The sequence below is a fragment of the Felis catus genome, chromosome E2, assembly GCF_018350175.1.
Source record: "Felis catus isolate Fca126 chromosome E2, F.catus_Fca126_mat1.0, whole genome shotgun sequence".
Taxonomy (NCBI): domain Eukaryota; kingdom Metazoa; phylum Chordata; class Mammalia; order Carnivora; family Felidae; genus Felis; species Felis catus.
Genome location: NC_058382.1, coordinates 28,223,806 through 28,238,273, shown reverse-complemented (window position 1 = coordinate 28,238,273; position 14,468 = coordinate 28,223,806). Strand labels below are relative to the sequence as shown.

Here is a 14,468-nt window from a genome sequence, read left to right as displayed (position 1 = left end):
AATCCCAACAGCCCTGGGCCCCAGGATGCCAGGAATCAAGCCCCTTCTGCTTTGCCAGCCCTCAGTTTCCCCCACTGGGATCATGTGGTGCTCAGCTGTGAGGCGGCAGTTATAAAGGGCTGGGAAGCAGGGAGCGGAAGCCTCCCAAGACAGAGGAAGAAGGCACTGCTGGTCCTCAGTCACCCGCTGAGCATGTGACCTGGGGGCCTGGGATCACTTTCTACCTTTTATTCTGACAGCAGAACCTACTGTTTGGTAACAAAGTGGAGAACAGAGCCCGATTTTCCCAGCTCACACTCCCACCCTCCCCAGACCCCCCTTTCAGCTCCCTCCTCAGAGGAGGCAGTGGTCAGACCCTAACCTTCCAACCTGCTACGTCCCCAACCCTGGCCACTGGGCACCTGACACCCCAGCCCTCAGACAGACTTCAAGGTCCTGGCAGACAGGATCTGTGCACACAGGCTAATGTGCTTTACGACCAGCATTTAGACACTGACTGTGTGCTGGCATTGGGGACGGCCTCACATAACTGCCCATCAGCTCCATAAGGAAGGTCCTGCTATTATGCCCCTTCTACAGAGCAGGAAACTGAGGCTCAGAGACGCCACTCACTTGCCCAAGCACACACAGCTAACAAAAGGCACAGCCAGGATTCAAACTCAGGTCTATCTGACTCTGTGGTCAAACACTCACCCGTGACCATCCTGGGGCCAAAGAAAGGCTTCCCTGAGGACAGGCTACTCCAAGCCCCACTACCCCCTCCTCAGTGGGTACCCTCACCAGAGACCTCTAAGCCCTGGTACTCAGCGCTCCTAAACTTGCCGAACAAACTCCCCCAAAGGAGGGGCAAGCTCAGGCTTTCTCAGCATCAGCCCAGGAACTGGTTTCTGTTCACTCCAGGTGCCAGGGCGCAGGCATGGCCCCAACCCTCTTCTGTTCCTCTCAGGAACACCTGCCCTCCTCCCCATGGGCAGGACCCCTCTCTGGTGCTGCGGACACAAATGTGACTTGGACACAGCCCCCATCAGCCAAACCCCCAGGCTGAGACATGCCCACAACGGCTTGCCCAAAGGTCTGGGACAACCACCCATAAAGACAAGATACGTGGTCCAGAGCTCAGGGTGGAGAGACCTCAGCCACCTGGGAGCCACAGGCTGTAGAAAGTGGCAAGGCCACGAAACAGTGGGCAAGAGGGCATAACACCGTAGCAAAAACAAGGCAGACAGGGCTGTCAGGCGGCCAAAGGACAAATAACGCAGAGCCCGGAGCCAACAGCTTGGCCTCGTTTGACACCAGATGACAAGCCCCTCCCTCGGGAAGAAACCCCATAGCACCCATCGCATTTCGGACTCCAGGCAGGCTTCTGGGAGGGGGTGTGAGCAGGGAAACACTTTTTCCTTCCCCTAAAGTCAGGGGGCTCACCATACCCGGAAAGGGGTCTGAGCAACCAGGCTGGCGATTTACCAAGCCAGCCTCTTGTCCCACGGATGCGGGATGAAGAGGCTTCAGAGCAACAGAGTCAGAGACCCCCTGAGCAACCTTGGCAGCCCAGGAACCCACCTGTACAGTCACCCAACTCCTCAGAAGGCTGGGAGGCTTATGTGAGAAATGCGTATAAGGCACATAGTAAGCGCTAAGTTAAAGTCAGAAGCGGAGGGAGGCCAGAGGGTGTTCTCTCAGTTCCAAACTCCAGATACCACTCCACTGCATGCCTGCCCTGGTCAGAGGCCTTCCGTGGCTTCTCTGTGCCTCCTGAGTCAAGTCCTGGCTCCTCCTCCCGACCCCCTACAACTCATCTTTCCATCCTCCCTGATTAGGAGTTAGAAGGCCCTAGCTCCATCCTATAACTTGTAACCAGTTGCATGACGTCAGCCAGCCCCTTCTCCCCTGGAAACCCAGTTTCCTGCCTGTTGAGTGAAGGAGTGAGCAGAGCGTGTCCCTATGTTCCCAGCCTGGGAAAGAAAAGGATCCCAGCACATCCCCGAGCCCACATTCCACACCTCGTTCTTTCATGTCCTGACTCAGACCACCAGGGCACAGCCAAAATGAAATGGTCAAAAATGCCACCCATTTGGGGCGCCTGGGTGGCTCAGTCGGTTGAGCGTCCGACTTCGGCTCAGGTCATGATCTCAAGGCTTGTGAGTTCGAGCCCCGCGTCGGGCTCTGTGCTGACAGCTTAGAGCCTGGAGCCTCTTCAGATTCTGTGTCTTTCTCTCTCTCTGTGCCCCTCCCCTGCTCACACTCTCTCTCTGTCCCTCAAAACTAAATAAACATTAAAAAAATAAAAATGCCACCCATCTTGCCAAGACAAGTACAAAGGTCACCTCTTCCAGGAAGCCTTCGCCAGTGTCCCATCATTACCGCCTTTGGGCCACACAGTGCCATGGGCCTCTCCAGAGACGGTCTACAGTGCTACCCTCCTTCTGCAGCATCCACTTCCACTCTGGTAACAGCACCTTGTTCCTGTGGGGAACCAGCCCTCCAAGGGTGGGCCCAGGACCACTGTCCAGTGAGGACTGGGCATGGAACTTGATCGAAGTGGCCCAATGAGATTCAGTTCTGGGACTTCCGTTGAAACTACGTGGAAACAAGATGCATGCCATCTCTGCCACTCTGGTAGTCAGCCTCCAAACGAGGCCGACTCAGTGTTCATGCCCCTCCTGTACTACCTTCAGAAGCAACAAAATAGTGTAGAAATCACAACGCGTGACTTCTGAGGTCACGAAAGACACAGTGGCTTCCACCCTGGCCCCCTCTTGGCTCACTGGCTCTGGGGCAAGCCAGACACCATGTTGTGAGGACGCTCAAGCAGCTCTGTGGCAGGGAACTGAGGCCCCTCCCTCCAGCCAGCCCCACACCGCCAGCCCTGTGGCTGAGCCACCTTGGAAGCAGAGCCTCCAGCTCCGGTCACAGGTAGAATGATTCCCTGTGGCCACAGCGTCCCTGCCTGCTCAGGAGCGACCAAGTATCACCTCTTCTCTCCCATGAGACGCACCTCTCCCCAGCACCAGGCACTCCAGAGGCCCTCAGGGACATTTCTGCCTAATTGATCCACACTCAGATTCTCCCAACAAGAGCATAGAGCAGAAACCCAGCACCCCCTCTGTGGCACCAGCAGCGCGTATGTCCCCTTTTGCCCACCTGCCTGGGAAGACAGAGCAGGCTGGCTTAGCACTGGGAAGGCCCGTCTACTGGCCCCAGCTCTTCCAGGCTCTTGGGCAGGAGGGCTGTGGTGTGATACCCATGGAGGGTGCCTCGCTGAAGCAGACACAGCCCTGTGGCCCCATTACTCACCCTACTCCCAGAATCATCTTTCACACTCGGCGGGGCCAGGGGTGAGGGGGGGTGCATTCCAAAGCATCGACTCACCTCCAGCCCCTCTGCCTTCATCTCTTCCTGGCTGTGGGCTCAGGGATGTGCTGGGATCCTTTTCTTTCCCAGGCTGGGAACATAGGGACACGCTCTGCTCACTCCTTCACTCAACAGGCAGGAAACTGGGTTTCCAGGGGAGATGGGGCAGGCTGAAGTCATGCAACTGGTTACAAGTTACAGGATGTAACCAGTGGTCCTGAGGGGCGACTTGGAGTGAGCCTCAAAGCCACTCCAAATAAACACATGTGCTAAGTAAACAGCACCTTAGCTATTAAACTCAGCTTCTCTCAACCACTGTCCTTCCTTGTGCAGAAATCTGCCGCCTGTCACAGGGCCAATGCCAGGACAAGGAGAGATGAACAACACCACATCATGTTGGTGGCATGGCCTACCAGAGCCCAGGGGGCTGGCTCCCACGACCCTGACGGCCCCAGCCCCTGCCAGGCTCGGGCGACGGGGCTTTGGAGAAGGAAAGGGGCAGCCAGGGTCACAGTGCGTTGAGCAACAGCAGAGAATCCTCAAAGAACAGATGTGAAAGCTACCGCCCTGCCAACCAAAAGTCCTTATTTCCTTTGAAAAACTTGGCAGCTGGGCCTCGCCAGCAGCCGCCTGTCCTCCCCCACGCCCGGCTTTGCTGTGAACTGCTAAGGGGCAGGGAGGAAGGCCATGCTCCCCGCTACAGTCCCCGGGAAGGGGGTCACCACCGTGATGCCACAGCAGGAAAACGCCAGCCCACGGACCTGCACGTCGGGTGCCATCTCTCATTTAACAACACCACAGACATGCATATAGTTGTTTGCACACAAGAAAATCTAGAAGGATGTACGTAAATCTTGGGCGTTATCACCAAGTGACAGAACTTAGCAGTTTTATTTTCAGATCTGTCTTATTTATGACTTTTTTCCAATTTTCTCTAAAGAAAAGAAACTACCCATGTTATTAAAAGGTACCAGGTAAAACTACTATGAAGAAAAAAAACAGGAATAAAAAAATATATAACAACATCCCGAGCTGGAAGTACGACCCCAACGCCAAACTCAGCCCCACTTGTAACCAGGTGGAAAACGGAAAGGTTTATAATTTAAAATGCTACTACCTTAAAGCCACGGGGCGTCATTGGCTGCCAGCATCATAAAGGAGATGCAAACCTCCCAGCAGAAGTCTGCAACCCTGCCTCTGTCTCCAGCGTACTCTTGTGCAAACCGAAACTGAATTAGATCAAGCCTCCAGATCCAACTACATATTTCCAGGAGGTTCACAGGAAGAAGGAACATGTTACACATGATAGAGGCTCTACTGTATGAAAAAGGACCCAGCTTCTGCTTCAATAAATAAATAGATAGATAGATAGATAATAAAAAATAAAAAATAAAAAATAAAAAAAATCAACATGGCACCTAGGAGAGAATGAATGAGTATCAATCCTACAGAGGAAAGAAGACTTGAGAACAATACCATGCAATCTCATTATATAGACTTTATTTGGACTCAAATTTTTATTTTTTTATTTTTATTTATTTATTTTTTTTGGACTCAAATCTTTAAAAACTAAAATACAGGGGCACCTGGGTGGCTCGGTCGATTAAGCGTCTGACTTCAGCTCAGGTCATGATCTCACGGTTCATGGGTTCGAGCCCCACATCAGGCTCCATGCTGAACACTCGGAGCCTGGAGCCTGCTTCGGATTCTGTATCTCCCTCTCTCTCTGCCCCTCCCCTGCTCATGCTCGCTCTCTCTCTCTCTCTCTCTCTCTCTCTCTCTCAAAAATGAATAAACATTAGGAAATTTAAAAAATAATAAAATATATATTTGATGTGTATAGAACAATTGGAAATTTGAACTTTGAATGGATACTTACAATCTTAAGAGACTATTGCTAGGTTTTAGGGGTGGTAATAATACTGGGAGGGGGGCTAGTCCTTATCTTGTAGTAACATATATGACAACTTTAAATTTTCTTTGGTGTTTGTTTATTTATTAATTTGGGGAGAGAGAGAACATGAGCAGGGGAGCAGCAGAGAGAGAGAGAGAGAAAGACAGAATCCCAAGCAGGGTCCACAAGGTCAGCACAGAGCCCAAAGTGGGGATCTCACCAACCGTGAGATCATAACCTGAGCCAAAATCAAGAGTCACATATTCAACCGACTGAGCCACCCAGGCGCCCCTATATACACTACAATTTGTACAGAGTAAGTGATAGGTCTGGAGGGGACAGCAAGTGGGAGCAGGGATGACTCCAGGCTGGCCAAGAGCTGGAAAGGGTGGCAGCTAGCGGATGGGTATACGGGGGTGGTCACGCTATTCTGTCTTCCCCTGTAGACATGTAATTTTTCCACAGTGAAATGGTGAAACAGCTCTGGCACCTGTCGTCTCATTTGAGTGTCAGCAGTGAAGGGGTCCACTCACGAGCGGGGGGGGGGGGGGGGGGAAGGGGTCGTCTCAGAACTAGAACCTAGTGACAAAACCAGACTCACGCCTGCTCCCTGCTGGAAGGGGGATGGGGCTGGGCGGAGACAGCTCCCCACCCCGCAAACCACCAAACCAGGGTGAGCTTCCAACCTGAACCCCAGACCGCTCTGCAGGAAGCAGGGGCGGCTGCAGGGTCCCAGGCTCCAACAGTCACCACCAGCACCGGGCACAGGCACACGGCCTCCTTGGCCTCCGCCTCCGCTCACCTCCCCCACGGGAGCTTAAAGGCTTGCAGTACCAGCCAGCGACAATTAACCCCTCTCCCCGCAAAGCCCCTCCCCGTCTCATCCTCTGACCACAAAGCAGTTTCCAGGGGGCGGAGCGCCCTCTACGCCCCCAGACGCCGCCTTCCGCAAACCTGCGTCCTGTCTGCAAAGCCGCCCCGGCCTCATTTTACCCTCCGGGAGAGAATCCCCACACCTCGCTGCCGGCTCTTCGGGGGGCCGCTCCTACTGCAAAGCTATCAGGCACAACCTAGATGTCCAGCCACAGGGCACAGAGAAAATCCACCAGGGCGGCTCGTGTAGCAGATGCTGGGCCGGCCTGAGGGGTCTGAGAAGCCCAGCGACGGCACTCACAAAGCGTGGGGGCGCGTTGGACACACCGAACTTTCCTTAGAGGACAGTGAAGAAACTTGTCATGAGCAGGTTGTTTTCGTGTCCTTTGTTTTAAAAAAAAGAAAAAGTCCTCTGGAAGGACATACGCTGGTACGTTAATGGGTTACTTCAAAGAGTAGATTGCAGTTTTTGTCCTCACTTTATTGCTTAAGTTTTCTGATCTTTCATTAATAAATGTGAATTATTTCTGTAATTAACATAAAAAATTAAAGCCACTTAAGATGCCAGCTGATTTTGTCCTCCTCCTGGGAACACAGCACAGAGCCTTGGGCCGAGGAGGGAGAGGCTGAATGGCTATGGGCCATCTGAAGGTCACATTGCCTTGCTAAGCCTCAGTTTCCCCATCTGTTGGGGAGACTCACCAAGTGAGCTCCTCCCACCATCCCCATGGGGTCTCCCTTTCTGTGAGATGGGGACTCTAAGGCATACATACCTACAAGGTCATGTGGACAATGCCTGCCCAGCCTTGCCCTCCTGCAGTCCCTGTGGACAGGCTCGCCCATTTCTGACCTTCGTGTATGCCTTCTCCTCCTGGGCACCTACTGACCCTGCACCCAGGCTGGTGGGGAACCAGGGGCTTCGGAGGCTGGACACTGGGGCAGCCACATATGCAGAAATCCACCCTGCTCAAGGCTGACATGCTGGCCCCTTGAATCCTTCTGATCACCCTCCAGAAAGGTGGTAAAACCCCATTTTATGGAGGAAGAACTAGGGGTCCAGGGGGGATAAATGACAACCCACCTACACACACCAAGCCGAGATGAAGACTGCAGGCTGGGAACCCTTCAGTGAGTTCCTCCAGCACTCAAGTCACGGGGCAGGGGGAGAGGGGTGGTGGGGTGGGGGTGTCAGCCAAGCATTCCATGCATCCCTTTGGAAAAGCCAGGCACACTGCTTAGGGCTGCAGGTAGGATTGAGGGAGGACCGAGCTATGACAGGGCATAGCAGGCTGAAGCCACAAAGCCTCAGGCTCCTCTCCCTCCTCCCTGGCAACCCCCAGCGCCACCGCCCCCCCCCCCACATACACACAGCGGTTACTTGAGTATGGGCCCTGTAGCACCCACTGGATGGAGAAGGGTGTGGGAGGATGCTCTGGCCACTATGCTGGAGGGGACCCCAGCCTTGGGCACGACAGGACAGCAAACTCAGAACCCCAGAGGCCAGACAGGATATCACAAGTGAGACTGGCTGGCCTCGTGGGAATGTAGGCAGTGCTACAGGCCCTGTGAATTGGCAAACGAGACTAGAAATCTGGGTTTTTGTGTAGAATCCCATAATTATGGATTCTGGCAACGAATCCAAACTAATTTGTACACAGTTCCCCTATCAGCACTCTGGACTCACTGCTGTGTGACCCAGAGCAAACCACTTAACCTCCCTGGACTTCAACTGTGTCATCTATAGAGTGGAAAAATCACACAGGTTACTGTGAAAATAAGATACACTTTGCCCATACTAATGACAATAAAAGGCAACAGTGACAATAACAGCTAATGTGTCCTGAGTGCCAGGCACCATTCTAAGTAACATGAATCAATCTCATTTCACTCTGACCATAAGTTTTTTTTTTTTTTTTAATTTTTAACGTTTATTTATTTTTGAGACAGAGAGAGACAGAGCATGAACAGGGGAGGAGCAGAGAGAGAGGGAGACACACAGAATCCGAAACAGGCTCCAGGCTCTGAGCTGTCAGCACAGAGCCCGACGCGGGGCTCGAACTCACGGACCGTGAGATCATGACCTGAGCCGAAGTCGGACGCTTAACCGACCGAGCCACCCAGGTGCCCCAATGGGCATTTTTTTTTAACTCTGTATTTTGAAATAAGTACTACTTTCAGAAAAGTTATAAGAAAGGCACAAGGAGTTCCCCTACACTTTTTTTTTTTTTTTTGCAGTTTTACCTATTTCTGTCATTTTGTCTCATTTTATTACCTGTCTGTATAGGTGTTTCTCATCAATATTTGAACTAAGTCCCTCTACCCCTAAATACTTGAGTGCATATTTCCTAACAACAAGGACCCACATAGATAGTTACCAGGATATTTAACATTGATACAATGCTTTTTATCTATAGTTCATATTCAGTTTCATCAACTGTCCCAACAATGTCCTTTACATGATTTTTTTTTTTTTTTTTCCAGCTTGGGTTTCACATACTGCGTTTGGTTGTCCTGTCTCTTTGGTCAACTTTAATCTGGAACCGCTCCTTGGCCTTCAAGATAATTGCTCTTAGTGTCCCCATTTCATAGATGAGAAACCAGCTCAGAGAAGTTGAAGCACTTGCCCAAAGTCACACAGCCAGGAAATGTGGAGCTGAGACTCAAGCCCCAGAGGTCCCCTCCAGAGGTTGCCTTCTTGTCTGACAGGCACAGGCCTTGCAAATAATAGCCTTTGTTGTTAATAGCTGAAAACAGTGGCTCCCTCTGCAAACAGCCACCTCACTCAGCAGGTGGTCATTAACTGAAGGAGTGGCCTCCTGCTGCCAGCTCTGTGCACCTGGCAATGGCCCTGGCCCAATTCCCACCACCGCACCCTGTGGCGCTCCATTTAGCCCCCTCTATAATAAGCTGGAAGACAGAGAGGGCAGTGGAAGGCTGAGGGTGGAAGGGAACCAGGGCTCCTGCCTTTCTTCTTCCCCCTCTTAAAGTGACAATTCAGGCTCAAATGTCCATGTCCAAGAGGCAGAGAAAGGCAAATGTCCCAGAAACAAAGCCTGAGGTCAAAGGGGTCCCCAGGCCAGGTCCCTGACCCACCGACCCAACCCCCCCTCCCCCCGCCAGCACTGAATGGAACCCCTGAGGTCAGCTGTCTAAGAGGGGGCTGATCCCACACAGTCTGCTTCCTCAGTGAGGACCCTCAGGGATATGAAGTCATCAAGTGCTCTCTGGGCCCAGAGCCCCTATCCTCAATTCCAATCTAGGCCAGGCAGCAGCTTAGGAAACCACTCTCTTTGGCTCCCAAATGGATGTGGCTCAGGGCCTGGAAGCTGCCATCACCCCTAGCTCCCATCCACCTGCCAGCCAGCCCTCAGCAGCCCCCCAACAGGTGGTCGTGAGCCACAGATACCCTCCGGACTCACAGTGGGAGAGACAACACTGCCAACAAGAAGTTCTGCAACAGACCAGCTAGGATGTGGTCTTCTGCTTGAGTTCCAGGCAGTTCTGTTAGTTCTGAGGCTAATCTGTGCTGAAATATTCAAAATCCTAGCACCTTCCCATTGGACACCCTATTAAATTTGCAAGTTTATGTCTGCCCCCAGACCAGACCTGCAAACTCTGGGTGAAAGTTCCAGAGGCAGCAAGAACTGCCAGAATTTCTCCAGAGCAAATGAAAAGGGAAGAACGTTTTGCCTTTCTTCCTCATTGCAGACAACTTTGAAAATACAGAAAGCATGAATAAGAAAATGATCTATCACCAGATTCCCCCAAAGATGTCCCAGTGTGGCCTCTCGCTGTCCATCCTCCTCCACCGTCCAGTGCACAGACTGGCCCGCCTGCTGTGTGAGGCTCTCCCTACAGAGGTGTTTGGGGTCAAGGTGCAACCACTTTGTCTCCCCAGTGGGCTAATGGACTTAGGAGGGCAGGTCCCCTGCCTAACTCAGCTCTTTGCCTCCTGCGCCCAGGCTGGCCACTTGAGGCTCCCTTACTGGAGTCAGCCATGGACCACTAGAAGCCACTATCCCCCAACACCAGTTCCTGTGTGCCCAGGTACAGAGGAAAAGGATCCAAGAGGTGGGGATCAGCAGCAGAGCCCCACAGCACCCTCAGGTAACAGGTAGGAACAGGAGGAAGGGAGAGGTGGCCAGGCAATGTGTTTTCCCCTTGGGGAGCATTTGAGACTCTTCCTGTTGGGGTAGGGTCAGGCTCCTGATGTATACTCCAACAGATTTCACCAGAGCCACACCAGAACAGGATGGAAAAACCAGAAGCCAGGCCCTAGTCCCAGATCCAGGACTGACTTGTTACGAGACCTTTGATGACCTCAGCTTTCCCACCTATAGATGGGGCTAGTCATTCCAGCCCTAACTCACAAGATCAAATGATACAAGGGATGTTCCAGGGCCCTGTAAGCCATCTGGCCTCAGAAATCGGAGAAATCCCACCTCTCCCTGCCCTCCTCCATAAAGGGCCCAAGAGCTCAAAAGCCTGAGAACATCGAGGGCTGAGGGAAGAGAACCCAACGTGTGTGTGTAGATCCTGAACATTCAGCACTAGGGGAGGCACCTAGTATCCACCTCTGCTGCCCCCACCCCACCCCAGGCGCAGCTGGCCACTTCTGTGCGGCCTCCTAGCTACACCTGGGGTCTGCCCCGCATAGCCCAGGTCCACACCAGACAAGTTCTCCTCCACTATGAAGGCAGCTGCCCATGTGTCAAAGCAGGGACTGAATAACAGCCCAAAGCCCCCTCAGTCTCATGCCCTGAGACCACTGCAGTCCTGTTGGTCATTCATTCGTACCTCTGTTGAGCATCACCCCGGACCAGGTCTGAGGGTGCTTCAGTACGCTGGTCCAGGTCTGGATGTTCTCTGCACAGCCTAACCACCCAGGACAGCTGTGTTCCTCATCTGAAAGGCTCCAATTCTAGTAATGGGGCCTACACTCTCATGTCCAGCCTTGACTCAGAAAGCACATGAGTTCTTGGCCTTTGAGGGAGGGGACGCCACATAAAAACCAGAGAGAAAAGACGTCAAGCCCCACTGAAAAAGGCTCCAGCATCTGGGCCCCAACCAGGGTCAACCCACTTTCTTCAGTGAAAGGGTTAGGTTTTAGGTTTCCCCCAGTGGGGGTCCAAGGCAGGGGCCAGCAGCTGCTTGCCTTGCTGGCTTTCCCATCCCCACCCCCCATTAATTGGTGAGGGGTCCTGCTCACCCTGGGCTGTGGTTGAATTGCATCCAACCCCATGCCGGGTCTGGACCTCACTGAGCCTTCTCCCCTTGAGGTATTTTTACTTTAAACAGCTCTAATGGCCCCCAGAGTCCCGGGCCTTGTCCAAGTCTGGGAAACCTAACCAACCAGCCCCCTCTGTACCATCACAAGCCAACCAGCTTGCCAACAGAGGTCCGAAGATGACGGGCCCGAGGTGGAGGGCGGGGAAGGCCCACAGCCGTGTCTCTCTGGCAGGTCTCAGTTTTGCCATCCGGAAAGTGGGGCTGGGCCCCAGCTCCACCCAGCGGGGTCTCTGTCTGGGAAGCGTCTCCCGCCGCCCCAGCTGGGAGGGGGTAGAGGGAGCATCCGAGAAGACCCACCCCAAACCTGGGGAGGAGGAGGAGAGCGCAGGGAGCGGGGATGACTCCGAGGGTCTGGGGGCCGCCCCGCCCGGCCTCCGGCCTCCACTCCCCCTCCCTCGGAGGCTCCGCCGGCCGACACCGCCCCCGCCCTACACCCCCCCGGGGTCTCCGCCTGGGTGGGGCCGAGCCGTCGGGCGGCTAGCAGCGCGGAGACACCCCGTGCGACACCCCCCACGACGCGGGGGCCCGGGGACGCGAACGGCGGCGCGCGCTCCCCCACCCGGGGCCGCTGCCGCCGCGCCTCCCCCTCCGCTGGGGCCGGACCTCAGCCGCCGCCGCCGCCTCGGCCTCGCTCACCTGCCGCCGCCTCTCCCGCTGGCGCTCTGGCCGCCGCCGCCGCCTCCGCCGCCCGAGTGGCCGCGCCGGCCGCGGGCGGGATCCTGCAGCGCGGGCGGGGGCGGCGGAGCGGACGCAGGCGCCCCCAGCTGGCCGCCCCGAGCCCCGAGCCCAGAGCCCCGGGCCGCGGCGGGGTCCGACGCCCGGTCCCCATTCAGGCGCCGCGGGCCACCGCCCTGCTCGATTTTCATCAGAAATGCCGAGGACGACCACCCTGGCCCCCCGCCACCCCGCCAGGCCCCCTCAGAACGTGAGCAGGAAACCAAACCTTTTCCAAAATTACTGTTTTCTCGAAGTCCCGCACGTGTTTGGACGCACCTGGTGCTGCTCCACCCCCAGAGGGAAACACTTTCTAGCAAACTCGTTCAACTGTTTCTGCTCCAGATCGGCCCTCCCTCCCTCCAGGAACGCCCCTTTCTAGAAGGAACTATAGACTTCGGGCTAATGCACTGCTGTCAAGATGAAGGAAACTTAGGTTGAAACTTTCTGCCTCTCTCAACTCCTGGGGGGTCCGGAGGTGGGAACCGCCCTGAGCACCGGGAGACAAAGCCGCCTAAGAAAGTAGGTATCCTCAGAAGGTAGGCGGCTAACCCCATGGTGACCCCACTCACAGCTGCCTACAACCCAGGGTGGGGCCCCAGAGTTGGCAGCAAAAACATCTGCCCTGTTTCCGAGGCACCCAGGCTGGGTGAGCAAGAAAGCGCTCCTGAGTCACAGCTGGGAGGGACAAAGGAGACCGACTGAAGGGGTAATCAAGACCAGGAGAGCGCTAAACTGACACCTTCATGAGTCCACTTGTCCAAACAGCACTTATGCCTGTTACGGAATCCTAGGTGCCCACTTGGCTCAGAGTGGGGTCACATGGGCAGGTGTGAGGCCTGTTTCTCCGGCCCCAACCCTAGAGGCCCTAGCCACAGTTCCACAGGAAAGATTACTGAGAATGTGAAGTTTAACAAACAGGCAGGTGATCCTATGGCAAGCAGTTGGAGAAACTCTGGTCTACTAGGTGCCCCGTGATGAAATCCAGGAGCCGGGTACATTAGTGACGCTACAGGGAAGAGACACCCAGGGTCTGGTGGTTGTGCCTTGACCCTGCAGGAGGCCTAGAAGCCAGCCCAGAGGACACCTGCTTTGGAACTAGGCCGAGGAAAGGAATCGGATGGTGGGATGCTGAAAGGTGGAAATCTGATTTGCACCCCAGATGGTCCCCAGATGGTCCCCAGCTGAGACTCCTAGCTCTTAAATGCAGCAAAAGTGCCCTGATTCCCTGAGTTCAGTTCCCACTGCCTCTGGGCTTCCAGAGGGTGGCACTTGGCCTTGCCGGCCGGAGCTGGGCCGCTACCCTGGCGAGGTCACTGCTGCGTCCCAAGTGCTCACAGGTGAAGATCTGAGCAGCTGGAGCTTCCCTGCGCGGGAAAATGGGAATCCCCGCCGGGGGGCGAGGTGGTGGGCGCACCTAATCTTCATCAGCCCGCTTCTGCACCTCGCCCCGCCCACCCTGCAGCTCCGCCCCCGAGCAGAGCCCAGGAAGTAAGTTTGCCCCAGACCTCAAGATCAGCGGGTGCCTCAGTTCCGGGCTGGTGTGACCTGTGGGCCAAGGACAAGCCTGAAGAGAGTGAAGGGTGAACCCTGGGCCCCGGGATGGACGTGCCGGGCTCGCCCTCAGGCCTCTTCCTTCTGCCTCTTCAAGCACAGTGCTCTTCAAGCACAGGGCCCTTTGTGGCACATGGGGGGTGTGGGGAGCGATGCTGTGACTTCCCACCCTGTGGTGTGTGTGTCATGTTTTTGCAATTCTATGACCAACTCTCCTGACAGCAGACAGGAAAACGGAGCTGGGGAAAGCGAGTTCAACACAATGCTTGCATCAGTGCGAACCATTAACTTACCACTAATTGCTGAGCGGGCTCCACCCTCTGTTCTGCGGCCAGCTCCCAGTGCCCCCTTGCATGTTGCCTTCGGTTAGTGACTGGAAAACTGGAGCCAACGTCAGAATGGAACGGAGGCCTGGCGGAGACACACATTGCTGGGCCCCACTCGGAGTCTGATTCAGCGTGTCTGGAGTGGCTACCAAGAATTTTAATTTCCACCAAGCTCCCCAGGGGTGCCAGTGCGGCTGGCTGTCGGGCCAGCCTGGGAGGCAAGGCTCGAAGGCATTGATTTCCAAATACAGTTGGAGTCCCACTCCCAGAGGTTCTGATCCTGGGGAGGGGTCTGCAAATATGCGTTGTTTAAAAATCCAGGTGAGTTTATTTAGTGACAAGGAGGGCACTTCAAATCCTAGAGGAAAAGGAGTGACTTCTTCAGTGTCTAAGTGTCGCATGAATTGCCTACCATTTGAGGAAAAACTGTCAGCGGGACACCATCAAGTCATGATCTCACACAGTTC

At 54.7% G+C, this 14,468-nt stretch overlaps 1 protein-coding gene across 6 annotated transcripts in view; it reads right to left on the bottom strand.

The window, feature by feature from the left end:
• Nucleotides 1-14,455, bottom strand: part of ADCY7 (adenylate cyclase 7) — a 59,844-nt gene extending 45,389 nt beyond the window's left edge. Inside the window, exon 1 of one of the 6 annotated variants that reach the window (XM_045047183.1) lies at nt 13,969-14,455. The gene's annotated coding sequence lies outside the window, so the exon portion shown is untranslated. Of the gene's footprint in view, nt 1-4,468; nt 4,493-12,043; nt 12,158-12,350; nt 12,453-13,968 lie in introns of those variants that run through there. The other 5 variants (XM_045047182.1, XM_019819728.3, XM_045047188.1 and 2 more) reach the window with 5 other exon arrangements.
• Nucleotides 14,456-14,468: the final 13 nt, after the last annotated feature.